This window comes from Pinus tabuliformis, chromosome 3_2 (assembly GCF_031772625.1).
Source record: "Pinus tabuliformis cultivar Carrire ecotype Pingquan chromosome 3_2, CPIR1, whole genome shotgun sequence".
In the NCBI taxonomy this organism is placed as follows: Eukaryota; Viridiplantae; Streptophyta; class Pinopsida; order Pinales; family Pinaceae; genus Pinus; species Pinus tabuliformis.
Window position 1 is genome coordinate 887,403,573 of NC_142302.1, and position 11,274 is coordinate 887,414,846.

General features: G+C 40.9%; 1 pseudogene; it reads right to left on the reverse strand.

Annotated features, from left to right (window-relative positions):
* Window positions 1-8,619: 8,619 nt before the first annotated feature.
* Window positions 8,620-9,564, reverse strand: LOC149183452 (short-chain type dehydrogenase/reductase pseudogene; annotated as a pseudogene).
* Window positions 9,565-11,274: the final 1,710 nt, after the last annotated feature.

The window sequence follows — 11,274 nt, forward strand, 5'->3', positions numbered from 1 at the left end:
GCTCCCATCACTTCTTCTTTTACTACTTGGAGGCCTTCCTCTGTGGAGTAGGGCCTTGGGTCAACTGAAAGTGCTTGCCTTTGTAGTCTGTTTCCATGTAGAGGGATGAGGCTCCATACTGAGCCATTAATCCTCCTGAGTCCTGTGTACCTCTCCAACACTGTGCCATGCTCCATTAAAATCTTCTAGCTGTCGGCCCATTAAACCTTTGTACCACACAATCAGGGCCTTGATGTAATGGGTGAAATCATTCCCGGGTAATCAACAGAGTCTCGCAGGCGCGATTTTTTCCTCTAAAACAGGCGAACAAGCGTTTCTTATTTCCCCCTTAGCCCCCACATTATTATAGCCCCTTGTGTGGCTTTCCTCATATGACCGGGGGCTAGAACTGTGGGCTTAGCCCTCAGGCGCTAAGGCCTTCAGACCTGTGCATGGGAGCCTTTTCCTTTGTTATCACAAATCCCGCACATTGGCATTTTAACCTTGCTTTACCCTACTTCACCTATTTCCGTGGAGCGGGCCGACAGTCTGGACGTGACATTTTTATAGGCCCTGCCATGATAATTTATCGCATCTAGGGGAGGAGTACCGCATACACAATTTCTTGCAGTAGGGGAGGACCCTTAACCTTTTTCTTTGGAGCAGGCCGATAGTCCGAATGCGAGATTTTTATAGGCCATGCGGTGATAATTTATCGCATCCGGGGGAGGAGTCTCGCATATCGCAATCGCACTGCACCATTATCTTTAGCCTCTCCCCCTTAACAGCTGCCATCATCAGTTCGCGGGGTGACATCATCACTTCCACGTGTCACCCTATGAGTTGTGACACGTGGCACCTGGAAATGGCCCCTCGTCACCCTTGACGACATTGAAACTGAGTGACATGTGTCCCCTACAACATCAGCATCTGTGCCGCCGCGTCACTTGCCATACTGCCATGTTGAGGAGAGAGAAGGTGGGTGGTCTACCTTGGTTTTGGTCCAGCTTTCCTTTGTTAAATCGTTTAGCTCTCCCCCAGTGATGCAACATTATATCGCAGATCAGCCCCTGCAAAGGTCTATTAGGTTTGGAGGTCAGCCGATACAACTATCTTGCGAGATGTGGGGTCGCCAGGATGTGAGAACCCGCCACGTGTAGGAGAGAGAAGGGGGACGACTAGACTCTGTTTTGCCCACCTTTCCTGTGTTAACTTTTTCAGCCCTCCCCCAATGGTGCAACCCTTTATCGCAAATTGACCCCCACATGGTCTTTGGGGTTTTCTTTGACTGCGTGCCTATGGTGACAGCTAATTTGCGGGAGTTTCCTCATACTTAGCCTTCATTTGATTTTCTGAGCTTTCTAAAGGGATTCTTCAATAGGCCCTAACTTCTGATCCAAGAGTCCTTTTTTGGAATTCTATATACCATTGGAAAGCTCTTTCTGAGCACTACGCATTGGAGGGGCGCTGATAAAGCTCTGAGATCTTTTGTGGCCTTGGACAGTGGCTCCAAACTTCATTGTTCTTGGGCAACCTTGACCAATTGAAACCCATATTGTAGTGAGTGACAACATTGGCTCCAACTGGGGATAATACCTTGCTGGCAAGGTGCTAAGGACTTGAAAACCAGTAGCATTTCCTACCATTGGGCATGGAGTTATTCTTAAAGAAAATATAATTCTGTGAAAAAATACTTTTTTGACAATAGACTGAAAATTTTAAATAACAATTTCAGCACACACACCATATATTTACAATGAGCAAGAGACAGATATCTCTAATTTTGAAAATAAAATTTTAGGAACTGAACTAAAATTTTGAAAATAAAATTTTGCCACAAAACTTTCCTACAATGGATTAACCTTCCAACTAAATCTTCCCCCACCACAAGTAAAACATCTTTTCCTTCACTTTCGTCCATGACTCCCTTGCACATTGGATAAGGCAAAATGTCTCCTCCTCACTACTCCACTTCACTGTGTTCATTCACTTTTGTCCATGACATGTAATGTTTGAAGACTAAGTAATTGGAAGCTCTCATGCCTTCCAAAGACTCCATTGAAAGATTCCATTGAAGAAGAAAAAGCAATCTGTCCCATAAGCTATCTGTGTTCCTTCACTTTCGTCCATGACATGTAATGTCTGAGGACTAAGTAATTGGAAGCTCTCATGCCTTCCAAAGACTATTAGGAAATTATATATTACGGAGCAATGGAACACATAAAATATTGCAGAAATATAAACACAGAAAACGCACAAAACAAGAGAGACACAGATATACGTGGTTCACCCAGTTTGGGCTACGTCCACCCCGAACAGCCAGTCCTTCCTTTCTATTATCCAGCAAAATGAAGAGACATAATCTATAGCAAATCCGCTGTAATATCCTTTGTTTTCTCTCACAGTCTCACCTCTCTGTTTTTCGCTCACAGAATACACATCTATCACACAGCCTCAAATACAATACCCTCATACAAAGAGAGGGGTTGCCTTCTAGGGCAAAAAACCCTAAACTAAACATAAGTTCTACCATCAGATCATCCGCCTAATGAACGGCCCAGATTGACTAGAAATTACTATACTTTTACAAGGCAATTTTACAGCTGTTTTTAGCTTCGGGGGCGCTGCCCCCGAAACCCGCCCTGCAGCGAATATTTTACGGGCGGCAACGCATTTCGAACTAGGGTCCTATGTGGCAATACCTTTGAATATAGAAGATAATCAAGCTCCACACCCAACAATCTCCCACTTGGAGACTGATTGTAGCAACTCCACCGCTGCTCCATTTGCTGGACAATGACTCCTCTTTGGACCTGGCTGTTTCTCATCTTCATCGTCATCCTTGAAGACCAACTGAAACTGAGCATATTCTCAGTTTCTCCCTGGTTAAAACTTTTGTTAGCATATCTGCAAGATTCTGGCTAGTGTGTATCTTTTCCAGCTTCAACTCTTCATCTTCCAACACTGATCGTATAAAATGGTACTTGAGCTGTATGTGTTTAGTCCTGGAATGAAATGTTGAGTTCTTTGCAAGATGAATGGCACTTTAGCTATCACTGTATAACGTGCCCGTATCATGCGCCTTACCCAATTCACCCATAAACCTTTGTAACTAAATCATTTCTTTACTAGCCTCTGTAGCAGCAACATACTCTGCTTCTGTTGTTGAAAGTGCAACAACACTTTGGATTTTTGAAACCCAACTGACAGTTGTTCCTCCAACAGTAAATACATATCCTGTAGTGCTCCCCCTGTTATCTCTGTCACCTGCCATATCTGCATCAACATATCCTTGTAGGGAGATGTTTGAACCACCAAAGCATAATGCTTGATTTGTGGTACCTTTCAAATATCTGAGAATCCATTTCACTGCCATCCAATGTTCCTTTCTTGGATTGTTCATGTACCTGCTTACAACTCCTACTGCATGTGCAATATCAGGCCTTGTGTAGACCATTGCATACATTAAGCTTCCAACTGCTGATGCATATGGAACTTTAGACATATGATCCATGTCTTCTTGGGTCTTTGGGCACATTTCCTTGCTAAGTTTGAAATGGCTAGCAAAAGGTGTACTAACTGGTTTTGCATTGTGCATGTTAAATCTTTTCAACACCTTTTGTATGTGCTCATTCTGATACAATGTTAATTTACGATTTTTCCTGTCTCTAGTTATTCTCATACCAAGGATTTGTTTTGCAGCTCCCAAATCCTTCATTGCAAATGAATTTGCCAATTTTCTTTTGAGCACATTTATTTCCTGCATGTTAGATCCTGCAACAAGCATGTCATCTACATACAATAACAATATAATATAGCTTCCATCATTTTGCTTTTTCAAATAAACACAATGATCAGAGCGACATCTAGTATAACCTTGTTCAGACATAAACTTGTCAAATTTTAGATACCACTGCCTTGGAGCCTGTTTTAAGCCACACAAGCTCTTCTTCAACCTGCACACTAGTTTCTCCTTCCCTTTCACCTCATATCCTTGTGGTTGCTGCATATATATCTCTTCCTCCAAATCCCCATGGAGAAACGTTGTCTTTACATCTAACTGCTGAAGATGCAAATCTTCAGCTGCTACAAGATTTAAAATAGTTCTGATTGAAGTCATTTTAACAACAATAGAAAATATTTCATCAAAATCAATACCTTTCTTCTGTGCAAACCCCTTCACCACAAGTCTAGCTTTATACCTCTGTTTTCCTCCATCTTCTTCCTTCAGCCTGTAAACCCATTTATTCTTCAATGTAGTTTTTCCTACCGGCAACCTGACTAAATCCCAAGTCTGGTTATGCATTAAGGAGTCCATCTCTTCTTCCATGGCTACCTCCCACTTCTTCCTGCTTTCAACCTGCATTGCTTCTTCATAACATTCAGGTTCACCGGAATCAGTCAACAATAAATAATATAATGAAGGAGAGTATCGTTCAGGGAGTCTACTTATCCTGGTAGATCTTCTAACACCACTTTCAGGTGTTTGGGGTGCCTGTTGTTGTTGTGGTGGTTGCTGTTGTTGTGGTTGTTGATTATTATTATTTTCAGGCACCTTTACTTTTTCAGTGATTTCATCAAGAACTGCGTATTCCTTGTTTTCCTTTTCCTGTTTCTTTTCCTGCAACTGATTCTTATACAAGACCTTTTCATTGAATATTACATCTCTGCTCCTAATGATTTTGTGATTTTCGTAATCATATAAGCGATAACCAAAATCATTAACACCATATCCAATAAAGGTACATTTCTTTGACTTTGCCTCAAGCTTTGTTATATTTTCTTTATCAATATGGACAAAAGCCTCACAACCAAAAGGCTTTAAAATAGAGTAGTTTACCTTTTTACCTGTCCATGCTTCCTCTGGAACACCACCATCCAAGGAACTTGAAGGCCCTCTGTTTATTAGATAAACAGCAGTATCTACGGCATCTGCCCAAAACTGTAAAGGCAATCCTGCATGCAATCTCATGCACCTTGCACGCTCCATGATTGTTCTGTTCATCCTTTCTGACACACCATTTTCTTGTGGTGTTCTTGGAACTATCTTCTCTCTGCGAATTCCATGCTCTGAAAAGTACCTATCAAACTCTTTGCTGCAATATTCACCTCCATTGTCTGATCTAAGACTCTTCAATTTCTTTCCTGTCTCAATCTCAACCAAAGCTTTCCATTTCTTGAAAGTATCAAATACATCAGATTTATTCTTAATACAATAAATCCAAGTTTTTCTAGTTGCATCATCAATAAAAGTAACATAATAACGAGAGCCACCGAGAGATGATACCTGAGCAGGTCCCCATACATCTGTATGCACAAGCTCTAATTTTTCATTCTTCTTTTCTTTCCCAACTCTGAGAAATCTGACTCTCTTCTATTTTCCATAATTGCAATTCTCACAGAAGTCCAAATCAACATTCTTCAAACCCAGCAACAAATATCTTGAGTGAAGAATCTTCATCCCCTTTTCACTCATGTGTCCGAGCCTATGATGCCATAATGCTGCATCTGTTCCTTTGGAAGTTAAAGCATTAACAGAGTTAGAAATACCATTGCATAAATACAATGTACCAACCTTTTCGCCTTTTGCTATTACCAGGGCTCCTTTGGTGACCTTCCAAGCTTTATCTGTGAAAGTTGTCACACAACCTTCACCGCCTAACTGCCCTGTTGAAATCAGATTTTTCTTTAGATCTGGAACATGCCTTACCTCCTTTAATAGCCATTGGTTTCCATTCTACTGTCTTACAAGAACCTTACCCATTCCAACGATTTTACAGGGTTTATCATCACCTAGACGAACTTGTCCAAAATCTCCTTGAACATAGCCATGAAAGTATTTCTTATCAGGTGTGGCATGGAATGAAGCCCCTGAATCTACCACCCAGGAATCAGTAATATTTTCGAAAGAAAGAATCAAAGCATCTTGTAACACCTCACCTGTCACATTTGCTTCATGATTGTTTTCTTGCTGTGCATCTCCTTCTTTTCCCTTCCGAGATCTACAGTCTTTCTTTAGGTGTCCTTTCTTTCCACATTTCCAGCACACTATCCCCGATCTAGACTTGGATCTGCCTTTCCTTGATTTACTGCAATATCCTGAGCTCTTTCCTCTTTCCATTTTTCTTCCTCTAGACTCTGCACTCAAAGCATTTCCCGATGTCTCACCGGAGCTTTTCCGTCACATTTCCTCGCTAAGGATAGCACCGACAACATCATCAAACTTTAAAGTACTAGATCCAGAAACAGAGTTACTAATGGCCATTACCAAACCATTCCAACTTTTTGGTAATGAGCACAAGAATAACAGAGCTCTAACTTCATCATCAAAGTTTACCCCTACAAAACTTAACTGACTTGTAACTGTATTAAAATCATTTAAATGGTTTGCAACAGATCCACCTTTCGACATATTCATATTAAATAACTGTTTCATAAGAAATACCTTGTTTGAGGCCGAGGGTTTTCATATAGTTTCGACAACGTCTGCATCAAACCCTCTATCGTGGTTTCCTTCGAAATGTTGAAAGCGACTGACGTAGCAAGGCACAACCGTATTGTCCCGAGTGCCTTTCTATCGAGAAGGTTCCATTCTTCGTCTTTCATACCCGTCGGCATCTTTGTTTTTCCGCCCAATGGTAGGTATAGATCTTTCTGATACAGATAATCTTCCATCTGCATCTTCCACAGCGAGAAGTTTTGGCCGTTAAATTTCTCGACCCTAAACTTACCATCTTCCGCCATTGCTCCCACTCGAACCAGGAACCCTTCTTTCCTGCGAGTTTATCAGCCAAATAGACCTTCGGCTCTGATACTAGTTGTTAGGAAATTATATATTACGGAGCAATGGAACACATAAAATATTGCAGAAATATAAACACAGAAAACGCACAAAACAAGAGAGACATAGATATACGTGGTTCACCCAGTTTGGGCTACATCCACCCCGAACAGCCAGTCCTTCCTTTCTATTATCCAGCAAAATGAAGAGACACAATCTACAGCAAATCCGCTGTAATATCCTCTGTTTTCTCTCACAGTCTCACCTCTCTGTTTTTCGCTCACAGAATACACATCTATCACACAGCCTCAAATACAATACCCTCATACAAAGAGAGGGGTTGCCTTCTAGGGCAAAAAACCCTAAACTAAATATAAGTTCTACCGTCAGATCATCCGCCTAATGAATAGCCCAGATTGACTAGAAATTACTATACTTTTACAAGGCAATTTTACAGCTGTTTTTAGCTTCGGGGGCGCTGCCCCTGAAACCCCCCGCCAGGGGGGGGGGCTCCCAAAGGTCGCAGCCGCCCCCCCCGGACCCCCCCTGCAGCGAATATTTTACGGGCGGCGTTGCCGCCCCCATTTCGAACTGGGGTCCTATGTGGCGATACCTTTGAATATAGAAGATAATCAGGCTCCACACCCAACAAAGACTCCATTGAAAGATTCCATTGAAGAAGAAAAAGCAATATGTCCCATAAGCTATCTTTAGCCTAGTAGTCGTTAAAATAATTTTCTTCCCTTCTTTTGATATCTACTCCCTTAAGACATTCAACATCCTATATAGTGCCTCTACACAAATTCCCAAATCCACAAATTTGCTCTATCAGCTATATAGTGCCTCTACATATATTCCCAAATCCACAAATTTACTCTATCAGCGAGTGTCAAATCATTTCACTAAGCTTATCTTTAACTTGATAGTCGTTAAAATAATTTTCTTCCTTTCTTTTGATATCTACTCCCTTAAAACATTCAACATCCTATATAGTGCCTCTACACATATTCCCAAATCCACAAATTTGCTTTATCAGCTACTGTCAAGTCATTTTACTACATAGTACTTACCAGAAAAAGTCATTTCACTACATAGTACTTAACAGAAAAACTAATCAAAGCATTCAAGCTTTCACCCTCATGGTATGACATGAGGACCTCAAGCTTTCACCCTCATGGTATGACACTAGGGCAAACATTATTCACCTTAGTACACAACATTCAATGTTGCATGAGAGTGGGTATGTGTCATAGGATTATTAATGATAATATTCAACAATACATATCCACCTATGTAGCACATTTGAGATTTTATTTGCATGGTATGACATAAATGTATGATATAAAGGTGAAAATTATCCACCTTACTAACCAACATTCAATGCGTGAGAGTGGATATGCAGAATTGGATGATTAATAGTAATAATTTGAGGATGCACACTCAAGTTTATAATAATTTGAGGATGCACATCCACTCTCATACAACATTCAACACTATGTTGAATACTAAATTAACATCGTTTGTATCTACTTTTTTAATAAGAAACCTAATAATTCTTCATGAGTAAAACCATTGTTTGAATTCATATTTACAATAATTTCAGAAAGTGCTAGATTGATATGGAGGGTCTATTGTTAAGAAATGTTTCAACTCATTATTCGCTGGAATCACAGAATAAATGCATATGAACATCTTGTTTAGGAGATCATTAAACACCATATTAGAAGGTAATTCTCTGTACCTTCAACTTTAAACTGTCTAATTTAAATAATTTTAAATATGATGATGTGAAATCCATAAAATGAGCTATAATATTACAGCCCCATATTAATTGCAGTACACATCATACATCTCTTAAATAGCCAAATCAGAAATTTAATGTATGCTAAATATTTAATGGACAAAACACCACTTGAAACACAAAAGTGAACACAATCCATTAAAACCCCGAGTGAAGTCTGAAAGCACAGTATAATAATCCAGGAAAAATAAATATGGAGAGAAACCATCCAGTTCTATGAATTAAACCCGGCCTCCATTAACTCGAACAACCTGAGCATTAACCCATTCTCCTTCATCACTCGCCAAGAACGCAACCACCAGAGCCACGTCTTCCACCTTCCCCAACCGATCAAATGGGCTGGATTTGGCTGCCGCTTCCACCGCTACCGCAGTCCTTGCGGTAAGGAACATATCGATGGCAACAGGACCTAGTGCCACGCAATTTGCAGTAATGTGAGTGTCCCTCAACTCCTGCGCCAAGATTCTCTTCATCATCTCCGCCACCGCCTTGCTGGCTGTGTAGACGTTGTACCCTGGTGTCGGTAACCCCACCAGGGAGCTGCTTAGGTTGATGATGCGGCCACCACAACCGTGGAAAACCCTGTTAGCAGCTTCTCTTCTAAAAGGAAAAGCCCCTTTGCAATTCACTTGGAAAATCTTGTCCCAGTCCTCATTGGAGGTCTGCACGAGGGAGGAATAGTTTGAATCCACCACTCCTACATTGTTTACCACGATGTGGAGGGTCCAAAACGTTTGCTCAGCCGTGTCGAATAGGTAGGCAACCTGGGAGGGCTATGCCACATCGACGTTGCACACATCGCCCGAACACCGTCATCAGAAGAAATTGAATTATTGATTTTGGAGGCCACCTCTTCCGTTGCAGCTTGATTGGAGGAGTAATGGACGACCACTTTGGCTCCCTTTTCCGCCAAATGGAGGGCAATTTCCCTACCAAACCCCCTAGAGGCACCTATTACAATGGCCACTCGTCCTTCCAATGCCATCGTCTTCTACTTTTCTCCTCCTCCTCCGAGACTTTTCTGTGAGAGGTATATATATATAGCCAAGCGGTGCAGTCCAGTGGTTTCCGTGTTAGAGTTGATTTTCAGAGCCTATACACCCAATGACATCATTGCTTATTTGAAGAGGCAAAAGCTAAAATCATATAAAACTGAATGATATCATCGCTGATGTACAAAATATTGGCATTTTAGCTGACCAGCTTTATGCATCGCTAGAAAATTCTATCACAAACATCGGAATGATGTTTTAACAGTTTTAGTTGTCGTTTGGAGAATGATAAGTTTTAAACTTTTATGGCATAGTTTACCTTTCATGTGTTTGGAGTTTGAATTTGTCTAGTATTTGGTAAGGATGCATTGAAGTTGATTGAATTGGTCTATAATCAACTATTTCCATATAAATATAGATAGTCGTCTATTTATTAAACTAGCATGTGTATTAAGAGGCACAAAGTAACGCTGATAGGACATGTAGATTCTGAGTTTATTTTCGTTTGAGCCAAAAAGAGCTTATTAAGTATTAGAGGTTTTAACATGACAAGCATCATAAATATGCGATATTGGAAAGTTACAACACAACAGAGGAAAAATCACACGAAAACATTATAAAAAACGAATCGCATCCGCATATGATATCGATGATTATTAGAGGTGACACTATATGAAAGTCGATATCGACAGTCGGAGGTCTTATGATATCGACAATCACCAGTCGGGGGGTCCGAGCTATGTAATTTATCTTTGGAATTGAGGCAGAGTGACCACATTTCAAAAACGTCGATATGCGATGAAATCGTCGGGAATGGGCCAATAGTGTTAATGTGTTGGGATGAGTGATTACAAATTAACAAAAGATTTGTCTACAAAACCAAAGAAGTTGGAGCCTTTTCTCTCTCCTCCCAAAAGGACGCGTAGTAGCAAAAGACTGGATCCGATAAGAGACACGTGGAAACCAATGACTAGATGTGTTAAGGGACGCATGGTAGCCAATAATTGGTTGCGAGAAGTGACACGTGGAGGCTGACGTCATCACGGCATGCCAACACAGTTGATACGTTGGTTGTGGATTCGACAATTTCAAGGCTCACAATAGGCCAAAAAAGGGTAACATGTGACATTACTCACAAGGTGGGAGGGGGCAGATAAGTGGTAGTGATGGCGTCACATATGGGAGATCAGCGATCAGAGGTTGAGGCATATTGTGTATCGAAGTGAAAACTTTGATTGAAGGGCTTCGATACGGGGGCTAGACTGTGGTCACGGGAAGAGCTACAGGACCAAGGCCCAAATGCAAAAGGTGATTGGCGATCGACAATCAACGAATTGACATGTTGTGCACCAAGATTACCACTCCGATTGGAAATGGTCGATAGAGAGGGCTTCGATTTGAGGGCTAACACGATGATCACAAAGAGTTCAAAGGAATCAAGTGCTATTGGCATATCGCAATCAGAGATCAACGAATGTAAGTGAATGTTTTATTCCAAAAACTATGATGAAGGGCGGATGCGATTTTATATTAAAGATGTTCTGATAAAATTAATCGGGTCCAAAGATAGATGAGATCGCAAGTTTTGTTAGGACAACCATATGATTTCTTCAATAAAAATCTCATATAAAGCTGGCGTGTTCAATATTACATTGAAGCCATTATAATAAAGGTAATCGGGGGCGTAAGACATATCGCAATCGGAGTTCGGCGGATCTAAG